We start from the raw sequence: 24,399 nt of genomic DNA on the forward strand, positions 1-24,399 counted from the left end.
ACCCATGCCGGCACTGCCTGTTAGGTGTTTTCTGTGCACAGTAATTTATTATCCGTACCATTAATTTTTAAAAAAAGCTACTCTACCTCCTGGAATATGCAATAGGATCCGTGTAAGTTGTATAATGCTGGTCTGGGGATCTCTTTTTCATTTAGCCTACATTTATTGAGCACTTCCTATGCCCCAGATGTTCATTATCTCATTTAATCTTCACAACATAATGTGATAAATACACTAATATTAACCCCATTTTTGAGATGAGAAAACTGAGACTGCAGGTTAGGAGAATTTTCTGGATTCCACAGTCAGTAAGGATCAGGGACAAGGTAATCCCAGGTCTCTCTGTAGTTTGGAAGGAGGAGATCACACTTCTCCTTGTGCAGCTCGCCATCTCCATGTGCCTTTGACTTCCAGGCATCTCAGCATTAAGCCAGGAGCCCTCCGTGTTCCCAGGGATCCCATTACACAGCAGCTCCAGTGTGTCTGCCCAGGGGTCAGTGTCCTCACCTGTAGCCTGTGTCTAGGGCGTTGTGAAGTCCTACCTGCAGCAGGAGCTTCACAGTTCCTCAGGGTTCAATGGCTGTGGATCCTGCTCCAAGACGGACCACATCTGTGGCCTTGCCAGAGGAGAGAACCCACCTGCTCCTCCTCTCCCAACAACAGCTGACAGCTCCCCCCTCTCCAACCCTACCACACAACCACCTTCTGTTGGTCCCGCCCTGTGCCAGACACTCATCTTTCCCTTCCAGGTGATCACCAGCCACCTCTCCCAAGTTTAGTTCATGAGTTTGCGTGGCCTGGAGTTTCTCTCTGAAGCTTTTGCTGTACATACATACTGAGGAAGACAGGAGAAAAATTCTGAACCACGTATCAATACACGAGTATTACAACAGCAGTTTAACTGCCAAGATGTTTTTGGCACTGATGAATTAAGTTTCACACTCGCTTCCTCAGGACGCCATAGCAAAGCCCAGCAGACTGGTGAGCCTTAAATAACAAGAATTTATTGTCTCACAGTTCTGGAGTCTGGAAGCCCAAAACCAGGGTATCAGAGTTGGTTCCTTCTGAGGTCTATAAGGGAAGCTCTGTTCCAGATAGATGGCTGTCTTCTCTCTGTGTCTCTTCACACCAGCTTCTCTCTATGCACATCTGTCTCTGTTCAAATTTAGCCTTCTAATAAGGACATCGGTTATATTGGATTAAGGCCCACTTGAATGACATGATTTTAACCCGATTACTTCTTTAAGATCCTATTCCTCCAAATAAGTCCGCATACTGAGGGACTTCAACATACCTTTTCGGGAGAACACAATTCGGTCCATAAAAGGTATCAGTAACAAGCTCCTTTCAATTTCGCTGCGTCCTGCTTCATTTAGAATTGGTTTGGAGAACATCAAATAGATGCATTCACAAAACCGTCACACACAGACCTACACAGAATGTCCAGTCCTGCCACACCTCTCGCGGGCTTGTCCTTGTGTCTGCCAGCTCAGAATCTGACCACGTGAATCAGAGCCACTGGCTCACTAAAGGCCACCTACGAAGGAGACAGATGTCAAGTTAGAATCACCCGATCTATAAATTGGAAAGGAGAGTTTTGTTTCATATAGGGGGTTACAGCCTGCAGACTGGCCATCCTGCGGGCTGGGAAGTGTAGCCTCCAGCAGAGACTGAAGGCACGGACTTCTTCTGGGGAAAGGTGAGACAGAAATGGATGCTGAGCAGGTTGGCTAAGTAAACATATTCAGCAGGTTATAGGAGGGAGCTGTGGACAGTCATGGAGGTGGGCGCGCTCATGCATAGTAAGCTAATGTGTATGTCACACGGACATGCTCGCTCTGGGGCAGAGATCTAACCTTTAAATGCATTGCAATTAGGACCTACACATCAAAAGGTGAAGCAAGGGCATGAAGGCACATGAAGGAGAAAGTGACTGAAACCAGCCTCTTGTCAAGTCAAAGCTTTAGTTCTGGCTGGTGGAACAGGGTGTCAACTAGTCAACTTGCTGCAATTGTTTCGATATTACTTATTTCATGACCAGTGCTGTTCAGCCGCTAGAGAGAAAGAAGAACCCTGTGGCAGTTAGAACAGAGCTTATTGTTTAAGTGTAGGAGGGTGTGCATGGCCTTGGATCTGTTTTATCATTTGGCATCTTATTGCCACAAAGAGTCCACTCCATCAGTCTTAGGATACTCTGTTTTCACACAGGTTACATATGGATGGGTAAACCATCATACCTTTGGCTCTTTCTGGAACAAAAATGGGCTATGCCATGTAGATGCCAATGATTGTCTCTACGTCCAGGCAGCAGATGCTTGTAAAAACAATGTCAGCATCCACGAACATCAGGGCTGAGTGGGAGTCACGCAGTTCAAAAGATCTGAAAAATGCATGATGGAAGAAGAGTCGCGATTTTTCCACTGTGAGGCTTTCTCCATTTCTTAGTTTATATATTTCTTCAAGGGGAAACCTGCGAGGAGCTTTTGATGTGCCCGTTCATGAAGCCCTAACCCTAAGGTGGCCACAGAGAAACATGAACGCTTAGGATCCGGGCATGGCCTGTGCCTGCGCTTCCCATTCCTGGTACCCAGTTGAGTTGGGAACGTTTGTCAGCAAGGCTTTTTGAAGTCTGTTCCTGGTAAAGCCGAGATGAATGTCTTTTGTGCTGCGCTTTCTGGGTTGTTTTACACTGTCTTCTGGGAAGCTGTCCACTGACAAGGAGATCGCTTTGGAGAAATGATCAAAGGAACCATCTCTGACGGTACTGTCTTCATTTCTGAGCAGCAATAATGGGCGTTCCAGCCCGCACTATTGTAGGCAGCTACAAATAATACTGTGTTCCTTTGATCACCGGCTCTTCATTCTGATCTTATTTACTTTTCAGAAACAAACATTTGACAATGATGGTAGGGATTCTAAGCCGCTCATGTGGGTAGAAAATCGGTATTTTAAAGTGGTAGTTTAGACTGAATGGGTCTGTATGTTTGCCCCTGAGCTGAACTCCTCCGTTTTTTAAAGACCATGTCAATGTCTGCAGAGCTGTACCCACAAAAACACTGAAGTCTAGAGGGAAGAAACCGGAAGCCAAACTCCCCTGGCAGGGTTTTCACAGGCCCAGTGACTCCCAGGGACCATCATCATTGCTTTACCTGCCAGTTTCCTGCACGAGATACAAACTGCCCTCTGAACTCTGACCTTTTGCTGCTTTTACAAATTCTGATGGTGCAGTTGGGACTGAGGACATTCAAAAGGCCACGGTGAATTTGTATGCCTTCAGATCAGGGAGCAGGGGCCTGTTCTAATACGGTAAGCTTGTAAAACACTGTTAAAATAGGCACAAAAGTTTCACACATAAGATATATGAGGATATATAATTATATGGTCTCATGATAGGTCCTATAATCTTCTGTGATACTGTATTTCTACTTTACAATATTTTTTCATCAATCACTGCTCCAAATAAGTCATTACAAAACGTGGCAAACTTTGTCTCCATCTTACGTTAGAGGTGGGGAATATATGAAATTCATCGTTCGCCTGCCCTCTGAGTACCGAGGGAATCTTGTTCCCTTCCTTCTAGAAAACAAACAAACAAAAAACCACAAAAAACCTGCTAAAACAGCTGTATGGTGTTTTAACTTACCTTACACCATCCCCACCTTCCGTTTAGAAAATGTATTATTTTATTGCAACTCTTTTTCTGTTGCATTATATCCGTGCTATTGTGAGGTAAAAAATGACCACGTCACTGCTCTGTGAGTTTGATGTGGCTGGGTGATTCGTGGGACCACCCTAGACAAACAGCTAACCCCCTACAGGTGAGGTGCCTTCTCTGAACCACAGAGGTTCTCTCTTGGGTCTCACCTCTGTCTCCCAAGAGCTGCGTGAACAGACAAAGCCCCAAACTGGTATTCCCACAGCCTCCTGTCCACCTCGGGCCATTTGGTCTCCGCACTCCAGCCACCTCTGTGTCTTGGACCTTCTATCTTGACAAAACAATTGACAGGTGTCCTCAACACCAAATCTTATCCGATCTGGTCCCAGTCTACCAGCAGTTTATCAGGGAAGGAATTCCAAAATAATTCTTATAAACAAAAAAACACCAACTACCTTCTTACACAAAAGACAAACACAAACCATCATGTTAGGGTTGGAAAGAGGGAAGGTCAAACATGGGAAAGGGGATACTGTCTGTAGGTATCTGCAGAGTTGAGGACTGTGTCTCACCTGGAAGGCAGGGACTGCATTGAAAGGGATCTATATCAGGCTAGTGTCACTTAGGATTACTTCATGTGGCCATTCTGATTCTTCGTTGCACTGAAATTTGTTCACGCAAAAAAGAAAAAAAAAACTGTTCAAAATAACTAGGCTACTGGAGGTTTGAGATGCCTTTTGTCCAACGCAGACATCGTTTCATTTACTGTGCTGGGAACTACCCGTAGGGCCTATGCTCATGGCAGGGAGGAAGCTTTGGCAAGGACCACCATCGTTTTCCCAAGATTCTGGTGTTCAGGGATCACTTGAAGTTTTGAAAACACACATTATTTTTTCTGAGGTCAAAACTGGTGATGTCAAAACCCTCTGAGGTGGGCTCTACTGCTGTTTTCAAAAGATGAGAAAGGAGAAATTCTTCAAAAAGGTTCCCAGTCTAATCTGGTAGACCAATGATGCTGGCAGACGCTTCTGAGAGTCAGAATGGTTGGTAGGAGCAGCTCCCCCTTCACACGGAACCTTTTGATGTTCACCCGACCCCACCAACCCTGCATGGAATGCACCAGCATAAGCCACCACGAAACCCTAACAAGGCGTGATTGGGCTTGGAGACCAGAACACTGGGCCAAGAAGCTACAGAGCCAGCTGTGGGACTCATCATGCATGAGTTACCGAATACGCCGTGTCTTAGCTCAGCCCTCTGTGGAAGAGACTCATGCTTTCACCCTGGCCACTAACCTCAAATCACTTTCAGAATAGTGTGGTTCTGCCCCGTGTTGATGTTAACTTAAGTTCAACTCCTGAGAATTACATGAAACAATGGTTCTATGGGCCACAAATGATCATTATTTCCAAGTTTACAACAAACTTTGCCTCACAGAATCCACATTAATGACATCTCTCTAAAATATAAGAAAATGTGGTGAACATCTCCCCTCTGCCCCAGGCATGCTTTCCACCATGTAAGTACACACACGCTCTGAGTCAAAATAAAATACGGCACAAGATACAAAACAAATTGGCAGTCTCACTTCTTTGTTCAATGCACCTTAGTTTTATGAAAAATTAGGCTGCTGCATCCATGCGATTGTGTGTTGACTTGCACTTCTTTTGGGTAAGGTTGTCAGAAGCAGACGAAAGACCGGGAAGAGCAAGGTTTTTGAGCAAAACTGAGCGGAGACATTCTGAGACCACACACCACACCCAGCACAAGATGCTCCATGATGTCGAGTGGCATTAGGAAGAAAAGAAAGGCTTTAACCTTGGCACCTTGTACACTGAGCAAAGAACACGAAGAAGGGAAGACCCAAAGATGGGGAAGGATAGATACATTCAGGGGAAAAATCAGGTAACTAGAAGGGCAGCCAAATCTCTAGGCTGGGAACTTGCTGCCCCAGCTTTAAAGCCTGTTTCCCCAGAGCCAGAGGGGAGCCCCAGACTCACCCCTCACTCCTCACCTGGAGCTTTTGCTTAAAGAACAAGATTTTCTTTAAAACAATGCCTCCATGCCAAAAGGGGCAGCTGGGAAATTAGAAGCCCCACATGCTATGCGTTTACTTTTTTAGAGCATGCTCTATCTTGCACACTTTTCCCTTTTACCAGCCAAGACTAACCTACAAAGCGCCTTATATTTTTTCAAGAGAAAAACAATGTTTTTAGGAAATTGACTAGGCACAAATTATATCAAAAGCATTATTTGAGGGGCTATAATTTTTGCCTAGATTTTTTATTTTTAGAAAATGTTTTAATGTTTTATATTTCAGACTTACGGCTTTTCACTTAGGGTGAAAAATTTTTGTTCATCCTTCATTCGGCTTTCTCAAATATTAACACCCATAACCATAGCACCATGATCAAAGTCATCAAGTTAACAATGATAACACTATTAACTAACCTGTAGACTTCATTCAACTGTCTCTCTCCCCCACCTCCCTCTCTCTCCCTTTCTCTCTCTGCCTCTTCCTCTCTCTCGGTCTTTCTCCCTATCTCTTCCTCTCCCCCTCCCTGCCATCTTTCCCTGTCTTCTCTCCCCCTCTCTCCCTCCCCCTCTCTCTTTCTCTCCCTTCTCGCTCTGTCTCTCCCGGTCCCCACTCCCTCTCTCTCTCTTCTCTCAGCGTTGGTTTTACATCCTCCTGTTGCAGGCCTTCTTCCTCAAGAAAGTGAAGGGAGCATGGGAGGGGCTGGATCGACTCTCTTCACTGGTTCTGACTTCAAAAGCTCTCATAGAAGGACCCTGATGCACGGATGAGCAATGAGCCCAGACAGGGTCAATCGGCTACCGACAAAGAACAGAGTACTGGGTCCTGGGACCCCTGCACGTCAGGAAAGGGCTTGCTATGGGCCAGAAAACCAGCAAACCTTGACTTCGCAGCTTCAGCTGTCACTGTCAGCACAGCCTCTCTTTGGGCTCCACACTGACGGGCCCCAAACAGACCTCCTGACTCCTCCCATCTCCATATCTACTTATCAGTAAGTCAGGCCAGCTCTACCCCTAAAATCCACCCAGGCCCCAGTCACCTCTCTCCACATCCACACGAGCCCACCACCTAGTCTAGGCCACAGCCTCGCCTCGACTGAGGCAGGGACCGCCTTTGCGGCCTTTCCGGGTTCACTCTCGAGCCGCTGCATCCATTCCCAGATACAGCTGCCAAAGTGACTTCTGAAGCAAAGCATCTCATCAAAGGGCTTTGCTTTGTGCTGACCGGAAAGTCCAGCTCCTCCCTGAGGATGACAGACCCCCTGGCGATCAGGACCCTGGCCACTCCTTAAACTTCAGCTCATCCACTCCCAGCACCCCACAAGACCCTCACTCGCCTGCCTGCTCACCCACTAAGTCCCATGGAGCTCCTGCTGTTCTTTGCCCTTCTGGCTCCCCTGCCAGGCCCCTCCTGGGTCCTCCTCACTCCTACCCCCGACTCCACGTGCAGCCTGAGTCACTGTTTCCACAGCCCCCTCTGCAGGTATTCACGGCGTTGTCTCTAATGGGGGTTACCTTGCTCAGTTAATTGTTTGAATGTTTTCAGTCTTACCATGACTTTAAGATTTGCAATGAAAAAATACAGGAAGAAAGAAAAAGGCAATAGCTAAGGAAGAGAAAGTGAGCCAGGGAGGCTCCAGGTAGGGACTTTATTTCAGAGTTGATTTTAGACATTTAGAATATCTATGTAACAGTATTTGAAATTCTTTCCCACGTTTAAAATAAATTTGAATTAATTAGAAGAAAAATTGGTTCCGTAAGGAAGCACTTCTGCTGGAAATAGCTCTACAGTTTGTAATCCTCATTTGTATTGAACAACAGAATGAGTTAACTCTTTTATATTAAATAGCATTGTTCAGAAAGGAAAAATCAGTTGAACAGAGCTTTAATAACTTGATTTGCAAATTTGGGAAGAGGAGTGAGTTAGTGGTGTCATGTCTCACAAGGAGGAATTTTATTTATTTTATTTTATTTTTTTTTGAAACATGAGTCTCACTCTGTCCCCCAGGCTGGGGTGCAGTGGCGTGATCTCGGCTCACTGTAACCTCTGCCTCCTGGGTTCAAGCAATTCTCCTCCTTCAGCCTCCCAAGTAGCTGGGATTACAGGTGTTCGCCACCACGCCCCCCTAATTTTAGTATTTTTAATAGAGATGAGGTTTTGCCATGTTGGCCAGGCTGGAGGAATTTTATTTTAAAAGGTCATTTTAGAAAATAATAAAAGAAACAATATTAAAAACTCTGTTAGGAACTTCTGTCCTACAAGATACTCATTTTAAATCTAAAAATGTTCTTGATGACTAATATCTAACCTACAAAATATTTTCTCACCTCCACAACTTTCATTCGTCTCTCTGTTTTTTACACACACACACACACACACACACACACCCCAGGCACTCCTTGATAAGGATATAACTGGCCTCTGTTTAGAGATGTGTGATTCAGCCAAATGCCCCGGTCTCAGTCAGTAAGGAGCTAGCAGGCCCTGGGAACCACACTGAACTCAGGTTTCCTTGCTTGCAGAAGTTATTCAGTGCTTTTCCCCTTCCAGGAAACAGAAGGAACAAATGATTTTTCCAATCTGGGGATGTGTGAACATATTTTGTGCAAAAGCGGCCGTATAAGATGGCGATTTTCTCTTCTACGAGGTAAAAGCAATTCACATACACACAAACCTGATTCTGACATGCGTCATCCTCTGAGCGTGAATTCCTGTGGTTTTCGGAGTTGGTCCTGGAGAAGGTTGATCTGCCTCCTCAGAGCAGACTGCACACCCTTCCCAGAGAAAAACATGCAGGGCCTAAAATATGGGAAGTGTTAAGGTTAGAGTCCACCGGACAGCAAGAGTTCACCTGTTGCCGGGTATTTGCAAGATTCTCTTAAATGAAGGATTTGGATGTTGGAGTTCCTTCTCTCGCATCTTCCTTCCTTTGTGAAACAAGTGCCAGACCCACTCTGGGAAACCAGCTCCCTGGAGAATGACTGACTCCAGGGCTGGGGCAGGAAAAGTACAGCATCAGCCCCAAAGTAAGGAACTGCTCAAAACGTGATGGGGACAAAAGGACACAAGGACTAGTTTGAAGGAGCTGCCACTGGGCACACATGAGACAAATTGAGCATGAAAGTGACTCATGAAGGTGGTGGGTGGCAACTCATTGGACAAACAAACAAACCTGTGACTACATGATGATGGCAAAAAACAAGCAAATGAAGGGGTAGGATGCATGAGAAAGCCTTCTCTTGTGGAAGGCCAATCGATAGAGGAATTAGAAAATGACGACTTTGAAACCACCATAATAATCACTGGCCCAGGCTAAGATCATCGCTGAATATTAATATCATTTGGTGGAATTGTGGGGTGATACTTACAGTTGCCTAGTGCCTGCTCATAAATTCCTTCCTATCCAAGTATAGAAGGTGTCTTTCCGGAAAATAACTGGATGACATCACCGTAACCAAGTAACCCCCACACTGAGACGTCAACATCACCGTAACCAAGTAACACCCACACTGAGACGTCAGCAAAACCGAAGACCCCAAGCACTTCAGAAACGAACTTTCAGCCTCATGGAACAAAGAAAGGCAAGGATTACTCCTGATGAAGGAAGTCTAAGGGGACATGACACCTAAAGGCGATGCACCACCCTAGACTGGATTTTGGTGTTGAGGGAAAAAGTTGCTTGTAAGACAATTTTGTTACCATCAACAAAATTTAAATATTCACCACATATTAGATAAGAGTATTGTGTCAATGTTAAGTTTTCTAAATTTGATAATTGCACTGTAATTGTGTAGAATATAGAGATGGAGAGAGTTGGCATGGCTAAGTATCGATGGTGGGAGAAGAGAGGGGAAGAGCATATCATCATTAACTTGTAATATTCTTGCAACTTTGCTCTAGGTTCTGAATGTTTTCAAAATAAAAGGTTTAATTAAAAATCTTGAGAGATGTGGAATGAAGAATAATTTCTTTCTAAAACTACGACTATTTCACAGTCATATGTGCTTTTTGTAACAATATTTGAAATGTGATTCAAAAAATGAAAGGCGTCTGTTCTTTCACCACACATACTTAACACTGCAAACATTTAGAATGAATTTAGAAACAAATATATTTATTGGGGCTCCCTTGAGGGCAGGAGTTCAAGGCCAGTCTGGGCAACACAGTAAGACACTGTCGCTACTAAAAAATAAATTTTAAAAAATTAGCCAGGCATGGTAGCATGCCTGTAGTCCCAGCTACTCAGGAAGCTGAGGCAGGAGGATCACTTGAGCCCAGGAGTTTGAGGCTGCAGTGAGCTGGACTGTGCCACTGCTCTCCAGCCTGGGAGACAGAGCAGCACTCTCTGGAGGAGAATGGTGTGCCACGTATGTGCCAGGTACCTGTTCACGGGAGAGTTTCAACCCCTCAGCTCTCCTCCTGTCTGACTCTTGTGTGATCTTCTGAGCACTCTTTCTTGCACATCAGGTGTAAATAACCAGTATGCCCACTCCCAGAGCATTCTCGAGTGTTTTCTGGGAAGCAGAGAAGCAAAGTCAGGTTTGTTTTACAAGCACAGGCCCAGCGTGGCTGTGGTGCTGTTCATCGTTCTCACAGGATAGTGGGAAGTTTTCAACGCAACTGGTGAAGTGAACTCTAGGAATGGTCCTCAGCCATTCATGGCTACCTGTTTGAAGTTGGTGAATCAAGGCCAAGTGAGATGGGGCGCAGCCTGAAAGGCTCCCCCGGCCGTGCGGTGGCCCCTCGCAGCAGAGTTCAGGGTCCCCATGTGCATGGCCTACTCCTCAAAAAGCAATGGAATGCTCTGTTAGGGCCGTCGTTCAAGCTTGAGGCCCCAAGGTTATGCTTCCCTGACTAGAAGAGACGAAAACCTTGCCCTGACAGATGCAGGCATGAAACTGTTAATTATCGTCCGTTTTATCTACGTTATCTAACAAAGGGAGCAACAGATGGATGTAAGAACAAAGCGAGAGGGAAGACAGCCATGCAGGCAGTTTGCCCACTCGGGATCAGCTTCTTTGCTGTCAGCCGGCAAGGAGATCCACGAGGAGCAGGTCAGCCGGGACACCAGTGGAAGTGCCTCCAGATGTTCATGGACTTCGCAGAAACCTTGCAATGAGCTTTGGCACACACGTGTCAAGCCGTCCCTGTATCGGCCAGTGTCTGGTCAGCAACTGCCCTTCAGTGAGGCCGTCTCTGCCCATTTCCCCCATCGTGATTTCCAACTGTGAGCCTGGGGCTAAGTGGCGAGACTCCATCCCAGGGACAGGGACAGTGCCATCGCTGTTCTTCCCAGGAGGGTAAGGGTCTATGCTCAGGAGTGAGTCACACCAGGAGATGTGACTCTAATATCATCTGCCCCATCCTGAACTGTCAGTACTAGACCAAAGTGCTACACGTTTGCTGTAAGGCCAGGCTGCCTGAAGTCAGAGTGCTGTCTGGGCTCAGGGCTGGGGAGAAGGGTTGTGGGCAGAACGTAGGCTCACACTGAAGAGAGAACACTGTAGTAGAGACCAGGATGCCAACACTTGGAGCTGGGCAACACAGGGCAGTTGAAGCCTTGGCCACCAGAAGAGACTGCCAGGACGCAGAACTTCCTTACGGCAACAGCACCAGGAGTTGAAGGGTTTCTCGCCCACCGAGGAAGGCTCAGGAGCTGCCAGTGTACTGAGGAGGAGAGGGAATTGGGAGACCAGACTGTCTTCAGCTCCCCCAGGTAGGGACCCGGTTAATGGAAATGCTTCTAGCATGCATTAAATACCCTTAAATACCCTTCAGGTCCAGAAGTGCCTTCTGGAGTCAGGGTTGTCAGCTGATTTGACCTGAGTCAACGGCTCCATTATTCTAGAAGGCGTTTTTCTCACTTAAGGATTGTGGGCTATTAGGTAACACCATCTTAAGTAAGTCCTGCTACTTTTGGACAAGGAAATATGCTCATATTGTAGCCACATCAGTCTGAGTTACAAATGTGCTAGATTTGTCAGCCTGGCCACAAACCATCTCAGAAACACAAAACCTTAGAATTGGAAAGGATCCTAAGGATTATTTAATCCAAGTGCGTGTTCTATGGATAAGGTGGCCGAGGCCAAGAGAAGCACAGGAGTGTCATTCCCAAGTGACTCGTTGGATTGAAAAGCTGAGACCAAAGCTAGATTCCAGGTCTTCTAATTTGCAGGTTAACCATCTATCAGCATCTCGTGGTTACTTCCCTGTTTACTGCTAAATAATTGTCTCTCAATAAGTGAGTGTATGTGTGACATTCATGCATTTTAGCTTCTTTATAATTATTGTGGCATATATATACTATATATATATACACACACACACGCACAAACACACACGCAGCATAAAATTTACCAGTTTAACAATTTTAAGTGCACAGTTCAGTGGCTTTAAGTACATGTGCATGTAGTACAGCCATCACCACCATCCATCTCCGGACTTCATCTTTCAAAACTGAAACTCCGTCCCCATCAAACACTCACTCCCCATTCCTCCGTCCCAGCTCCTGGCAACCCCTGCCTGACTTTCTGTCTCTATGAGTTCAACTGCTGTAGGAACCTCAGACAAGTAGAATCACACAGTGTTTGTCCTTTTGTGACTGGCCTATTTCACTCAGCATAATGTCCTATATGTTCATCCACGTTGTAGCATGTGTCAGAATTTCCTTCCTTTTTAAGACCAAATCACACTCCATTGTGGGAATACACACATTTTGTTATCTGTTCATCTGTCTGTATGCATTTGGGCTGTTTCCACCTTTGGCTATTGTGAATCATGCTGCTATGAACACAGGTGTACAGACACCTGTTAAGAGTCCCTGCTTTCAATTATTTATTTATTTATTTATTATTTCAATATACAACCCAAAATGACATAGCGGGATCATATGGCAATTCTATTTTTAATTTTTTGAGGAACCCCACTACTGTTTGGCAGAGCACCTGCACCAGTTTACATTCCCACTAACACTGCACAGGGGTTCCTGTTTCTCCACATCCTGATCAGCATTTGTTACTTTCTGTTTTCTGTGTTTGTTTTGTGATATTTGCCATCCTCATGGCTGTATGTCTCACTGTGGTACTGATTTGCATATCCCTAATGATCAGTGATGGGGAGCGCCTGTTCATGGGTTTCTCCCTGTTTGAAATCCGTTCTTCCTGTGGCCACCTTTTCTCTGTCTGCACAGGCAGCCATGTGTCTACAGCGGGGCTCCATGAAATCCATGGCTTTGGGGCATCCATCTGCCTGTGAACATTCAGACAGGGAGTGTGAAGTTGAAAACCCAAAGTTGAAATCAGTTCCCTGTGGCAGAGAGGCGGGAAGTGTGCTGGGGAGGGTTTAAAGCCAGGGAGGCTGGTTTTGATGAGCATGGGCTAATTGCTGAATTGTGGTTGCTGTCACTCTCTCTGGGCTGACACCCAGCCAGGGCAGGTCCTCACACTCACTGAGTCACCGGGAACTGATGGCTTCTCTCACAGCCGGTCTGAAGAGACCAGCGAATCCTCCCCAACACATCAAATTATGCACTTTCTAAAAGTACGGTGGAAACACAAGTTTTAAAGCAGAAGGCACCTATTAGCCTTAGGCTCCCTCCAGCACCCTTGTGTCACTCATGCATGTGTCACAGGTGACAAAATCACTCCCAAAGACACAGGCTGAGGTTAAGCGCCTCTTCCTGGGAGTCAGGACCCATGCTGTCTGGCTCTAATCCCCCTTCCTATTTTCACACACATCTGTTTCACGACCATTAACCTATCCTCCCTCCTTCCCTCCCCCCTGCTCCCTCCCTTTCTTCCTGTCATTTTCCTACTGTCCACTAAACAAGCCACTCCTTTTTCTACCTCCGGCCTTTCGAGCCCCATCCCCCAGTACTGAACCTCCTTCCTCTCCTCTGGTTGCCCAGTCCTAACCATCTTACACGCACTAGGGTCCTCTGTCCTCTGCCACTTCCCAGGCCATTGAAACCCTCACAGTGGTTTCCCCAGACTCCTTAGATGATTGCCCTTGGCTCCTAGGACACGCAGAAGTAGATCTCTCTTCTACTTTTCTTGCAATTTGCTTTGATTTCTGCACTAGGCTGCACGTTCTTGAGGTAGAGACAATGTGTCACTCATCAAGAGACAGGGAAGCCAAAAGGGCCCTAGTGTCAGGGACACACGTGACATGTACTTGCAGCCTTGTTGTGTAGTTTAGAGTCACTTTTCTCATCAGTTTACCAGGACACGTTACTTAGTGATCATGACTGTGCTTTGATCCCTTCATCGTGCACAGTGTGACATCAGCTTCACAAGCCCGTATTGCCCGGTGAGTTTCTGGGCCTCTGTGTTCCTGGTCTGCTGGCTGCAAGGCACACACACGATAATGTCAACTCTGAAAGTTGTCACTGCAAAGCTGACGTCCAGCATCCCAGTGTACATTGTATGTGCGTCTCTGCCCTGTACATAACCCCAATTTCTGGTGCTTGGAGCAAACGAGCTACATCCGTCTTTATTATGCGGTAAACATGCAGAGACCAAAAGAACGTGTGCTTCCCAGGAAACACCAAGGACGTTTTATTCCAGCGTTAGATGTACGTACAGGTACGGTAAAGGGTTCCTCCCGTTAATGGTTTGAATTGGGCAGCATTTTTTAAAAACCCAGGCAATTAATTTTAGTGACCTGAAAATAATATAGTTCAACCCTGCTTCCCAGGTTTACTCTAGAGTAATTTCTTTTCTTGCAAATAATAAGTTTTTCTCTCAAACTCTTTTCCCTCAGTAATTTGCTCAGTTCCTGAAGAAATAATGGAGTTGCCTATTTTGGAGTTTCGTCCCTTGGGCAGCCTCCTACAGAGGCTTATCAGGGCCACTGACTGGGCAGCTTTAAGGTTTCTACCAGCGTCCAGGATTCCAGAGTCCCGCACCCAAGTCCTCTGAACGCACTCTGCAGAGTCCGATCCTGTGGGTCCCCTGGGTGCCTTCACTCAGGCATCCACGGAGATTGACGGCTTGTGTGATCCACAGAAGGCAAGGAAATTTCCAGGAGTCCTGGGCTCCAAGGACCAGGCCAAACACTGACCTCAGGAGCCTGTTTCCCCAAACTCTCCATCTGGTGATGAGGATGTAATAGGGGATTTTATTACTTTTCTATTGCTGTGTAACAAATTTCCACCAACTTATTAGCTCAAAACAACGCACACGTATTACCCTGTGATCTGTTGGCCAGAAGCCCAACATCGGTCTCACCAGGATAAAGCAAGGTGTCGGCAGAGCTGACCCCTCTGGAGGCTCTCAGGGAGGACCTGTCTCCTGGCCTTTTCCAGCTCCTAGAGGCTGCCTGCATGCCTTGGCTCATGGTCCCCTCCTTCAAAGTCAGCCACATGACATTTTTCTGAGTCTTCTTTTGTGGTCACATGCTTCTCCCTCCGACTACAGCAAAGATGGGGTCTCTGCTTGTGAGGATCCCTGGGATCCCATTAGGCCACCCGGATAATCCAGAATAACCGCCCCGTCTCAAGATCCTTCATTGCATCAGCGAAGCGACTCCAGCCTTCTAAGGCGACAGTCACAGGTTCCAGGATGTGTGTGTGTGTGTGTGTGTGTGTGTGTGTGTGTGGAGGTGTTATTCTGCCTGGCACAGTGGTGGAGGGCAAGGGGCTTCCTTCACTGCCACGGTGCCTGTACACGCTGATGTTCCTCAGATCTGGTCCCTGCTTGTCTTCCATCCCAAAGGTCCCTATTGCTGTCTATACTTTTCATCTAAACTGTCCTCCTGCCATCTGGGTGTGAAGTTTCTCTCCACCGGATGCTGCAGAACCGATCAGTCCAAGTCTGCAGGCCCCAAAGGAGAAACCTCCGCAATCCTGGGGCGGGTCAGCTGTGAGTTGTCCCCAGCGCCCCCCCACAAGACGGAGCCCAACCAGGGTTCTCCAAGCCCTTGGTCTGGTTACAGAGAGAGGAAACAATTCACCTCTGTAGTTTTAAGCTTGGGAGCACTTATTTCTAACTGTTATGAGTTAATAGATTTGCTTTAAAATCCAAAAATTGCAAGGCCATCTCCCTATATGATTATCTGTAACTTTCAAAGTGTGTTGACTGCAAACCACTACGAATTCAGTCATAAATATTTAAAAATTTGTATTTCATTAATAACAATGGCATCCACATAATTCAAAAGACAATACAGGTATGGGTAAATGACATTATTTACTCGATTTATAGACCACGCATGCTGTGTGTATAGATTTTCAGACACCAAATATGACTCCATGGCCTCATAGGCAAGGTTTCAGCTAATGCGGGCCGACAAGTCCTGGTCTTATTTATTCCCCTGGGCTCCTCATGAAATGACTCGGATATTGCAGGCTTTCCCAGACCCTCTCCAAGGAAAGGCCAGTGAGTGGTCTCCATAGGAACAATTTGAGACAGAGTGGCTGCGTATTAGTGGCTGCACACGTGGCCTCTCCCTCTCCCTTAGTGCTTCTCCTGGAGGAAGGGAATCCATGTACACCCCCAGAATACTGAGCATCCCCCATGAGGAGGCCATGTCTTCTGGCCTTTCATGAAGAGCCCCCCCCAGAAAGTTGACCCCCACATCCAAATGGTTTTTCGAGGTGGCGAACCCCACCCAACCCCACTGTGACCTCTGCTCTCACTTTCTAAGCCCTACTCATCTCATCTATCTCTGAATTTCACCTCCTTATTTGTAGACTTCTAAGCCCTACTCATCTCATCTATCTCTGAATTTCTCCTCCTTATTTGTAGACTTCTCAGCTCAAGACACTTTCTGTTAACTGATATTTTTAAGAAACCTGCAAGAATCATTACTTTCCTCCACTCTTCTGTCTTGGTCAATTTTGCCTTTTTGTTTTTGTGTTTCTCCTGAAACTTCAGCTCTATTCATTCTCTTCTGAGAACCCATGTGGGCTTACCTGAGAAGTGTACTTTAGTTAAAGCTTATTAAATCATGTTACATTTATGATTTTTTTCTTTGGATGTAGTTAACCGTTAGGCCCAGTCAAGCTGTGCCAAACTTACAACTCATCCTATACACACGTTTCACTCGAAAACTTATGTTTGCTTGGGATTACTGTCCTGCCTCTACAACACAGATTTTTCATGAGTCTTAGCATTTTGTAATAAATATTCTCCACTCACTGCTTTTGCTTTCCACTTTTAGGACTGACTCAAGGGATGGGGGTTTCCAGTTGAAATGCTTTTCTAAGACTTTATTCTTCATAATGTTTCTCCCTAGACTTGGGGTGTTTCCTCTTAGCACCCCAACCTGTATATTTTTTAACAAATGAGATACTGGCAGAAGCCTATCAGTGAAGTAAAATCTCCCCAGGGATCGATTCATCTTCCCGCTTGTACTTCATACTCATTTCAGACATTTTTCCACATACTTTCAGGGGATGAGGTACTTTTCACCCAGGTGGAAAACCTCAGCAGAGGCACAGCAATGGAAGTGTCAGCTGAAGGCCATTCGGGAGGTTTTCATTCACAGATACACCTCACAAGAAGCCAGGCCCAGTTTTGGGGGTCTGCTTGAAACTTTGTGTTCCTGAAACAATTGTGAGAGGTAAGTAAGTATAAAACTAAGATCCAACAAGGCTAAATGACTTGCCTGGGAACACAGCAAATCAACCCCAGTCGGGCCGAGATATGTCTTCAGAAATGAATTCATTTCTGAACTCATTAGGAGTTCAGTGCGCCCTTTGGGACGAGGGCCCTTTGGGAGGAGATTGGGTCATGAATGGGATTTGTGCCCTCATAAAGGAGATCCTGGGGAGCTGGCTAGCCTCTTCGAACATGTGAGGACACAGAGAGCGGGTGCTGCACATGAGGCAGAGAACACACCCTCCCTAGATGCCGAATCAGCCAGTGCCTTGCTCTTGGACTTCCCAGCCTCCAGAACTGTGAGACATACATGTCTGCTGTTTATAAATTACCAAGTGTCTTGTAAATTTTTTTTAAGTTTCTTGTAGATTCTGGATATTAGATCTTTGTTGGATGGGTAGATTGCAAAAATTTTCTCCCATTCTGTAGGTTGCCTGTTCACTCTGATGGTACTTTCTTTTGCTGTGCAGAAAGCTCTTTAATTAGATCCCATTTGTCAATTTTAGCTTTTGTTGCAATTGCTTTTGATGTTTTAGTCATGAAGTCTTAACTCAAACAAATTTATAAGAAAAAAAACAAACAACCTCATCAAAAAGTGGGCAAAGGATATGAACAGACACTTCTCAAAAGAAGACATTTATGCAGCCAACAAACAAATGAAAAAAAAGCTTATCATCACTAGTCATTAGAGAAATGCAAATCAAAATGACAATGACATACCATCTCATGCCAGTCAAAATGGCAACTATTAAAAAGTCAGGAAACAATGGACGCTGGTGAGGCTGTGGAGAAATACAAATGCTTTTACACTGCTGGTGGGAGTGTAAATTAGTTCAACCGTTGTGGAAGACAGTGTGGTGACTTCTCAAGGATCTAGAACCAGAAATACAATTTGACCCAGCGATCTCATTACTGGGTATACACCCAAAAGAATATAAATCATTCTACTATAAAGACACATGCACACGTACGTTTATTACAGCACTATTTACAATCACAAAGACTTGGAACCAACCCAAATGCCCATCAGTGATCGACTGGATAATGAAAATGTGTCACATGCACACCATGGAATACTATGCAGCAATAAAAAAGAATGAGTTCATGTCCTTTGCAGGGACATGGATGAAGCTAGAAGCCATCAGTCTCAGCAAACTAACACAGGAACAGAAAACCGAACACTGCATGTTCTCACTCATAAACAATGAGAACACATGGACAGGGAGGGGACCATCACACACCTGGGCCTGTCTGGGAGTGGGGTGTGAGGGGTGAGGGGAGGGACAGCATTAGGGCAAATATCTAATGCATTTGGGGCTTGAAACCTAGATGACGGGTTGATGGATGCAGCAAACCACCATGGCACACGTATACCTACGTAACAAACCTGCACATTCTGCACATGTATGTCACAACTTAAAGTAAAATTAAGAAAAGAAAAAGAAGATAATTTTTATGTCAAAGTAACGTAAAAAAATTACCCAGTATCAGGTGTTTTGTTACAGCAGCCTGAGTGAACTAAGAGAGCGCCCTTTCCTGTATAAGGGGTGGCTACAGGGCCCTCCAGGTCACGGGATTTGCTGCCCTGAAGACACAGAAAAACTGAGCCCAGTCAGCCTTCCTCAACCCCCACCCCACAGCACCTCCAGGGGAAACACGACTTCACAGCACGAGAGGCCTGACTGCACAGCACTAGCTTCAGGCATTTGAAATAGCTCCTGGTGCTGCTACCCTCAGTATGGAACGTGGCGCTGCTGTGGCCATGCTCATCTGAGCTCCGTCATGAACACCCAAGGGAGGACGGGAGAGAATAAATCAGTCCAGTCTCAGCAAGCTGGGCCCTCCCACCTGAAGATCTATAACTGTGGCATCCGAAGTCCAGGGGACACTCTGAAATATGGGATGTCAGCAACTATTAATGCATCTGGAGCCACAGGGAAACTTGTTAATTGTTTATTTAATTAAATTTTTTATTCTTCATTTTAACATCATGTAGCACAGATGCACAAACACACACTCACACACTTAATTACAGCCCGGCACACCAACTGCCTCTGATGCTTTGATACAGAAATTAATCTAGAGATGGAAGACAGAGCATAAATAAGGAAAATAAACAAACGCCTGGTTGTCACATTTGTTTTCCTCGTTCCTGTGTACTCACTATTTACGGCAGCCTCATAAAATCCTGTCATAATAACTCCTCCTATCAAAGGGCTGTCACGGCAAACCAGCATCACAGCAACCAAGTGTCCAAGCTTCCTTTGAATAAAGGTCCTAGATGATCCCCATGTTTAGTATAAACCTCCAGTTTCCCCCTCTACAAAATTATTTAGGGGAAAAAGCGATTATTGGGGGATTTGTGACGTCTTCAAGTATCGTACGTTTATTCAACCATGCATTCGTTCACTCATTGGTTTATTCAATAAAACTGTACCCGTGCCAGGCCCAAGACTGGTGCCACAGGGAACACAGATGCCAGGTCTGGCTGTGCATGTTATGGACACTCAGTAAACACTGGCAAGGCAGAAGTGAAAATGTTGGTTTCGATTTGGAAACAGGGAACTGATTTGGGTTTGAGATACCTGAGAAACAGATTAACCTGGTAGTTAGCCCTTCAGTAATTGTTCCCTGAAACAGATTTCAGGGGATGGCTGTGCCAGTTATGAGTGAATGCGCACAGTTCACTGGGGACTGGTTTGATCGGGGATGGCTTGCAGCCGTGGCTGCACGTTAGGGTCACCTGGAGAGTTAAATGAACGAACAGGATACTGCCCACATCACTCGGAGATACGGCTCAGCCGATGGGAGGTGGCCCAGGGCTGCGTGATCAGCTCAAAGGTTCCCAGAGTGATTCTCACAGCCAGGGATGAAAATCAGAGGTGCCGGGGAAAGAACACGGACTTTTGTGAAGCTGAATCCCAGGAGTACTTACCACTAACTCTGTAACCGAGGGCAATTCACTTAACCTCTTTGAGACTTAATTTCTCATTGGAAAAAGAGAGAAATATAGGATATATAGCATATATTTATCTATAGGTAATTGTGAGACAAATGAAATAATAAAGGAAAGTTCTTAGTAAACTCTTCATGCCTTATTAGTGCTCAATAAATGCTAAATACTATTATTAATACTACATTTCTGTTATTAACTCAAAAGTCAATGCGTTGTGGGAAGAATGGGGTCCTAAATGATAATGTTTTCCCTCCACTTAAAAAAAATCACTAACTGAGCAGACAAGAATAAGTAAAGACATCTCAGAATCAAGCAAATACCCCAGCATGTCCTAGGAAAAATTAAAACTGCAATAACAGTGCTCTTCTGTTTGATTTAAAAGAAAATATATGTTAATTGAATATTTGGTAACTTTGCAAAGTTGACTAAACATTGAACACAAAAATAGCTTCCGAGATTCTTAAGGTAGTCAAAGACAGCTTCATTGTAATAGCCTTGTTGAAACCGGAGTTTAAAACCCACTGCTTTTAGGTCCAGCGGGCAAGGCAGCCACCCGTGGATGTGCAGTCCTTACCGGCAGACACAGGGGAGCTGCTGGGCTGGAAGATCGTGAAACTGCTTTTAGGTGGCCCCGGGATGCTACTCACCACAATTCTGGTCACCCCTGACTGACAAGTGAGTCCCAAGGAAATAACCCTGCCCAGTAAAAGATTGTCTGCCTTTACTTTGTAGGTAAAAATCCAGAGAGCTCTTTATCCTTTGGGGAATGTTCTAGTCTTTCTCCCTCAGGATACTTGTGTGTGGCAGAGGATACTGTTCCCACTAAGTGTTTCCACCTGTACATCCCAGAGCTAAACCCCATCCTGTTTCAGTTACGGGCTCAAACAATAAACATAAACACTTTCTACATCAGACTAATTTATGGGCTCTGTTGTCCTGGCTTTCCCCAAGAAATTCCACTCCAAACACATTGAGAATGGGAAGAAAAAATCTGTTCTTAGAGTCACCATAAAAAGTATGCTATTGATTTAAGAAATTCATATTTTCTAAAACTAGTGATTCACGTTTGCATGTGTATCACGCTGCCATCCACATTTACAAGAATAGTCGGAATGGTCGTTAGGAAGGACTACACCGACTTCTTACAGCCAACTGCAAGTTCTTTGTGTGAATGTTCCTTCCTGAGCTTTACTAAAAAGTTTTGTGCCACTGTACAAATTGCACATGTGAATCTCCAGGAAACTCGTTCATTTTCCAATTCATAGCTAGTGTTGCTCCAATACTGACACTTATCATCAAAGTGTTAAGTAAATCGGCATTAACCATTGCCTGAAACGACTGAATTGAGAAAATTTCATTAATTTCTCATTATTCTTCTTCACTGTGCACATGAGCATGTGATTTTAAGCTTTCATAATATGTGTGTATTGTTCAGTATTACAGACATTCGCAGCTGAAAAGCAACTCACGGATTACTTAGTGAGACCTAATCGTATTAACTTTACACTTGAAGAAATGGAATCAAGATGAACACATCTTCAATGGTTTACCCAAGACCGCGTTGTATCTCATGTCATAAATTAATCCAGTCTTTAAAACCCATCATTTCATTTACCCATCCATTCATTTACTAGGTAAGTATTTGCTGTGCATCTCCTGTGTGCTAAGCATCATGCTGTGCTGTGGGAATACAACGATTAAGACCCAGTCCCCTGCCCACGGGGAGCCCTGCATGTTTATGGATAAGACAGGCAAGCCGGCAGGCGATGACAGAGTCTTGAGATAAAGTCACATGGCTACACCTGGCTGTTCTCTAGACGCCTCAAAAAGAGGAAGTGATTCAGGCACTGAGCGTCCTGGGAAGGACTCATCTGATTTTTAAAACGGTAAGCAACAGAAACGTGCTTTGACTTAGGGAAATCCAAAAACCTATATTTGATTTCAGATTCTGCTGCACGCGTCCTCTATGACCTTCAACAAATGACTTAGCCTTTCAGAGTGTCCTCATCTTTAAATGGGGATAATAATATGAACCCCAGGATATTTGACAAGATTATAGAATAAATACAGAATCCTAAGTACCGAGTAAGTAATTGTTGCTACTCTATACACTTATTTAAAACTTAGCCTCTTGGAGAAAGCGTTAGGGTAAAATTCAGGCTTCATCTACACCCGTGTCTTTCAGGATGGGGGAGAAAATGGCAGAGGGACTCAAACACAAGGCTTAGTCCCCACCTATTCTGTGCTCTTTCTACCCAAACGCATGGAATCAAGCTGCCACGGAGGCAGAAGCTCGGGGAGAACAGGAAACAAAAGCGCAGAGATACTGAGTTCAAGAGTGATTGCAGGCACTGCAGTGTTGGAAGAGGTGTGGGGCTGGACGGGAGTGTGGGGACACGTTAGAAAATCACTCTCAGAGGAGTTACCACAAAGAAAAGCTGTTTTTCTGATTTTCACATCCCATCACTCAATTTGCTGTAACCTACAAAATTCATGAATATGTACCAGTTCCCCATTGCACTAGGTATTTGGGGGTGGGGGCTGACCTTGTATCCAGATTCTGACAGGTGAATAAGTCCAACAACACCTTGACTTCTTAAATTCTAACTCTGTAAATTTGCAGATGAGAAACTAAGGTCCAGAGAGGTGAAGTGACACGACTATAGTCATTTAGAAGACACTGAGATGGGCTTAGATGCGTGAGGACTTTATAAAACCATGTGTGAGAGAGAATGGGTGGGGGGCAGGGTAAGGCCTTGCAGCAAGTCTGACCCAGTGAAAGAGCGAGGGAGGTAAGGTTGGATGGCAGCATCCCAGATGGCCACGCACCCAGAGGAAGGTTTAGGAAAGCTGTGAAGCAAACGTCAGAGAACCCTTGGTCTTCCAGGACCGGCCTGGCCTTAGGGCCTCTGACGTTCTCAGTCATTGGCTGGGAGAACCAAGGAAAAGCTGATGTCAAGAGACATTTCAGAGGCAGATGCCACGGTTTTTGTTCACGTGTGCTTCCATAATTGGGGCTCTGTGCTACTCATGGCCACCAGGGCCCACCATGGGTAGGGGTTCTCACTGACCGCACATTGCAGGAGCAGCTCCTCCAGGGCCCTCATGGGGCTTTCTGCAGAGGGAGACACAGCTGAGGGAGGCAAGTGGGATGGACTGTAGACCACATTGCTGTGGTCTACATTGGTACTAATGGTACACATTAGTACCAGCCCCAGCTGGTACTAATCCTCCCCCAGCCCTGCTACCCATTCTAAATGTCCCTCACCCTCAGCACCTTGGCAGGGCTCAGTGGCTTGTCTGAAGCCATCATGACCCGAAGGATCACACCCTTGGTCATCGTGTTCTTCTCATCCAAGCTTGCTGAGAGCACCCACTCACCTCTACGGCGGAACCCGGGTAAACCAGGACGCACCGGAGTGGAGCCCTGGGCGTGTTCCTCCCTGCCCCACTGTGTACAAGCAGCCACAGCTCCTCTCAATGACCAGGGTCCATTTCCTCGGCCACCCCCTGAGGACAGCTCCGGAAGCAGGGTTACTTGGTGTCTCACGGTCAAGTAGCCTGTCTTTACCAAGGCCAGCAGCACACACACAAAAAACATTTCTCAAGGCTGCATAATTCTCTGTTGCAGATGGCAAGTCCTTGCTCTGGCGTCCCAGGAGCCTGCGTTGTGGTTCTTCTGGGGAACTACTGGGAGCTCTAGGCTGCCTCTGTTCCCTTCTGAAGCATCCAGCACCATAGGGTCTGCAAGATCGTGTGGCCCCAGCAGCGGGGATGAATGCACCACAGCGTGGACCCACGGCAGAGCCCTTTCCTGCCCATGGGTGACACCTGGAAGCCTTCTGTGTCACCCACAATCTAGGAATGGGATGAGGCGCCACCAGAACCTGGGCACCATGCTTACTTCTTTGCAGTAATTGATACAAACGCAGTGACTTATCTTTTACTGTGGAGCAAAATCCTGGCACTCCTTAATTTCTGGTCCCTAAAATCTTCAATGGAGTGGTCAGCGCCCGAGTCTTTGCAGGGTTTACCCCCTACCTGCAGGAGCACATGTGTCTTCCCAGCTCTCTCAGTGCATAAGCCCCCTCTTGTTTCTTTTGTTCAGTCTGCATGAAGTCATTGATCATTACAGTGTTCTACAGTTTGGCCA

At 45.7% G+C, this 24,399-nt stretch overlaps 1 long non-coding RNA gene across 1 annotated transcript in view; it reads right to left on the bottom strand.

Moving 5' to 3' along the window:
• The window catches only part of LOC112623218, a 152,272-nt gene that overhangs the window by 39,979 nt on the left and 87,894 nt on the right, over window positions 1-24,399 (bottom strand). The window contains exons 2-3 of the long non-coding RNA XR_003119105.1: window positions 8,365-8,489; window positions 1,431-1,537 (exon numbers count right to left, since the gene is read on the bottom strand). This is a non-coding gene — a long non-coding RNA (uncharacterized LOC112623218). The remainder of the gene's footprint in view (window positions 1-1,430; window positions 1,538-8,364; window positions 8,490-24,399) is intronic.

Source organism: Theropithecus gelada, chromosome 4 (genome assembly GCF_003255815.1).
Source record: "Theropithecus gelada isolate Dixy chromosome 4, Tgel_1.0, whole genome shotgun sequence".
Classification (NCBI taxonomy): domain Eukaryota; kingdom Metazoa; phylum Chordata; class Mammalia; order Primates; family Cercopithecidae; genus Theropithecus; species Theropithecus gelada.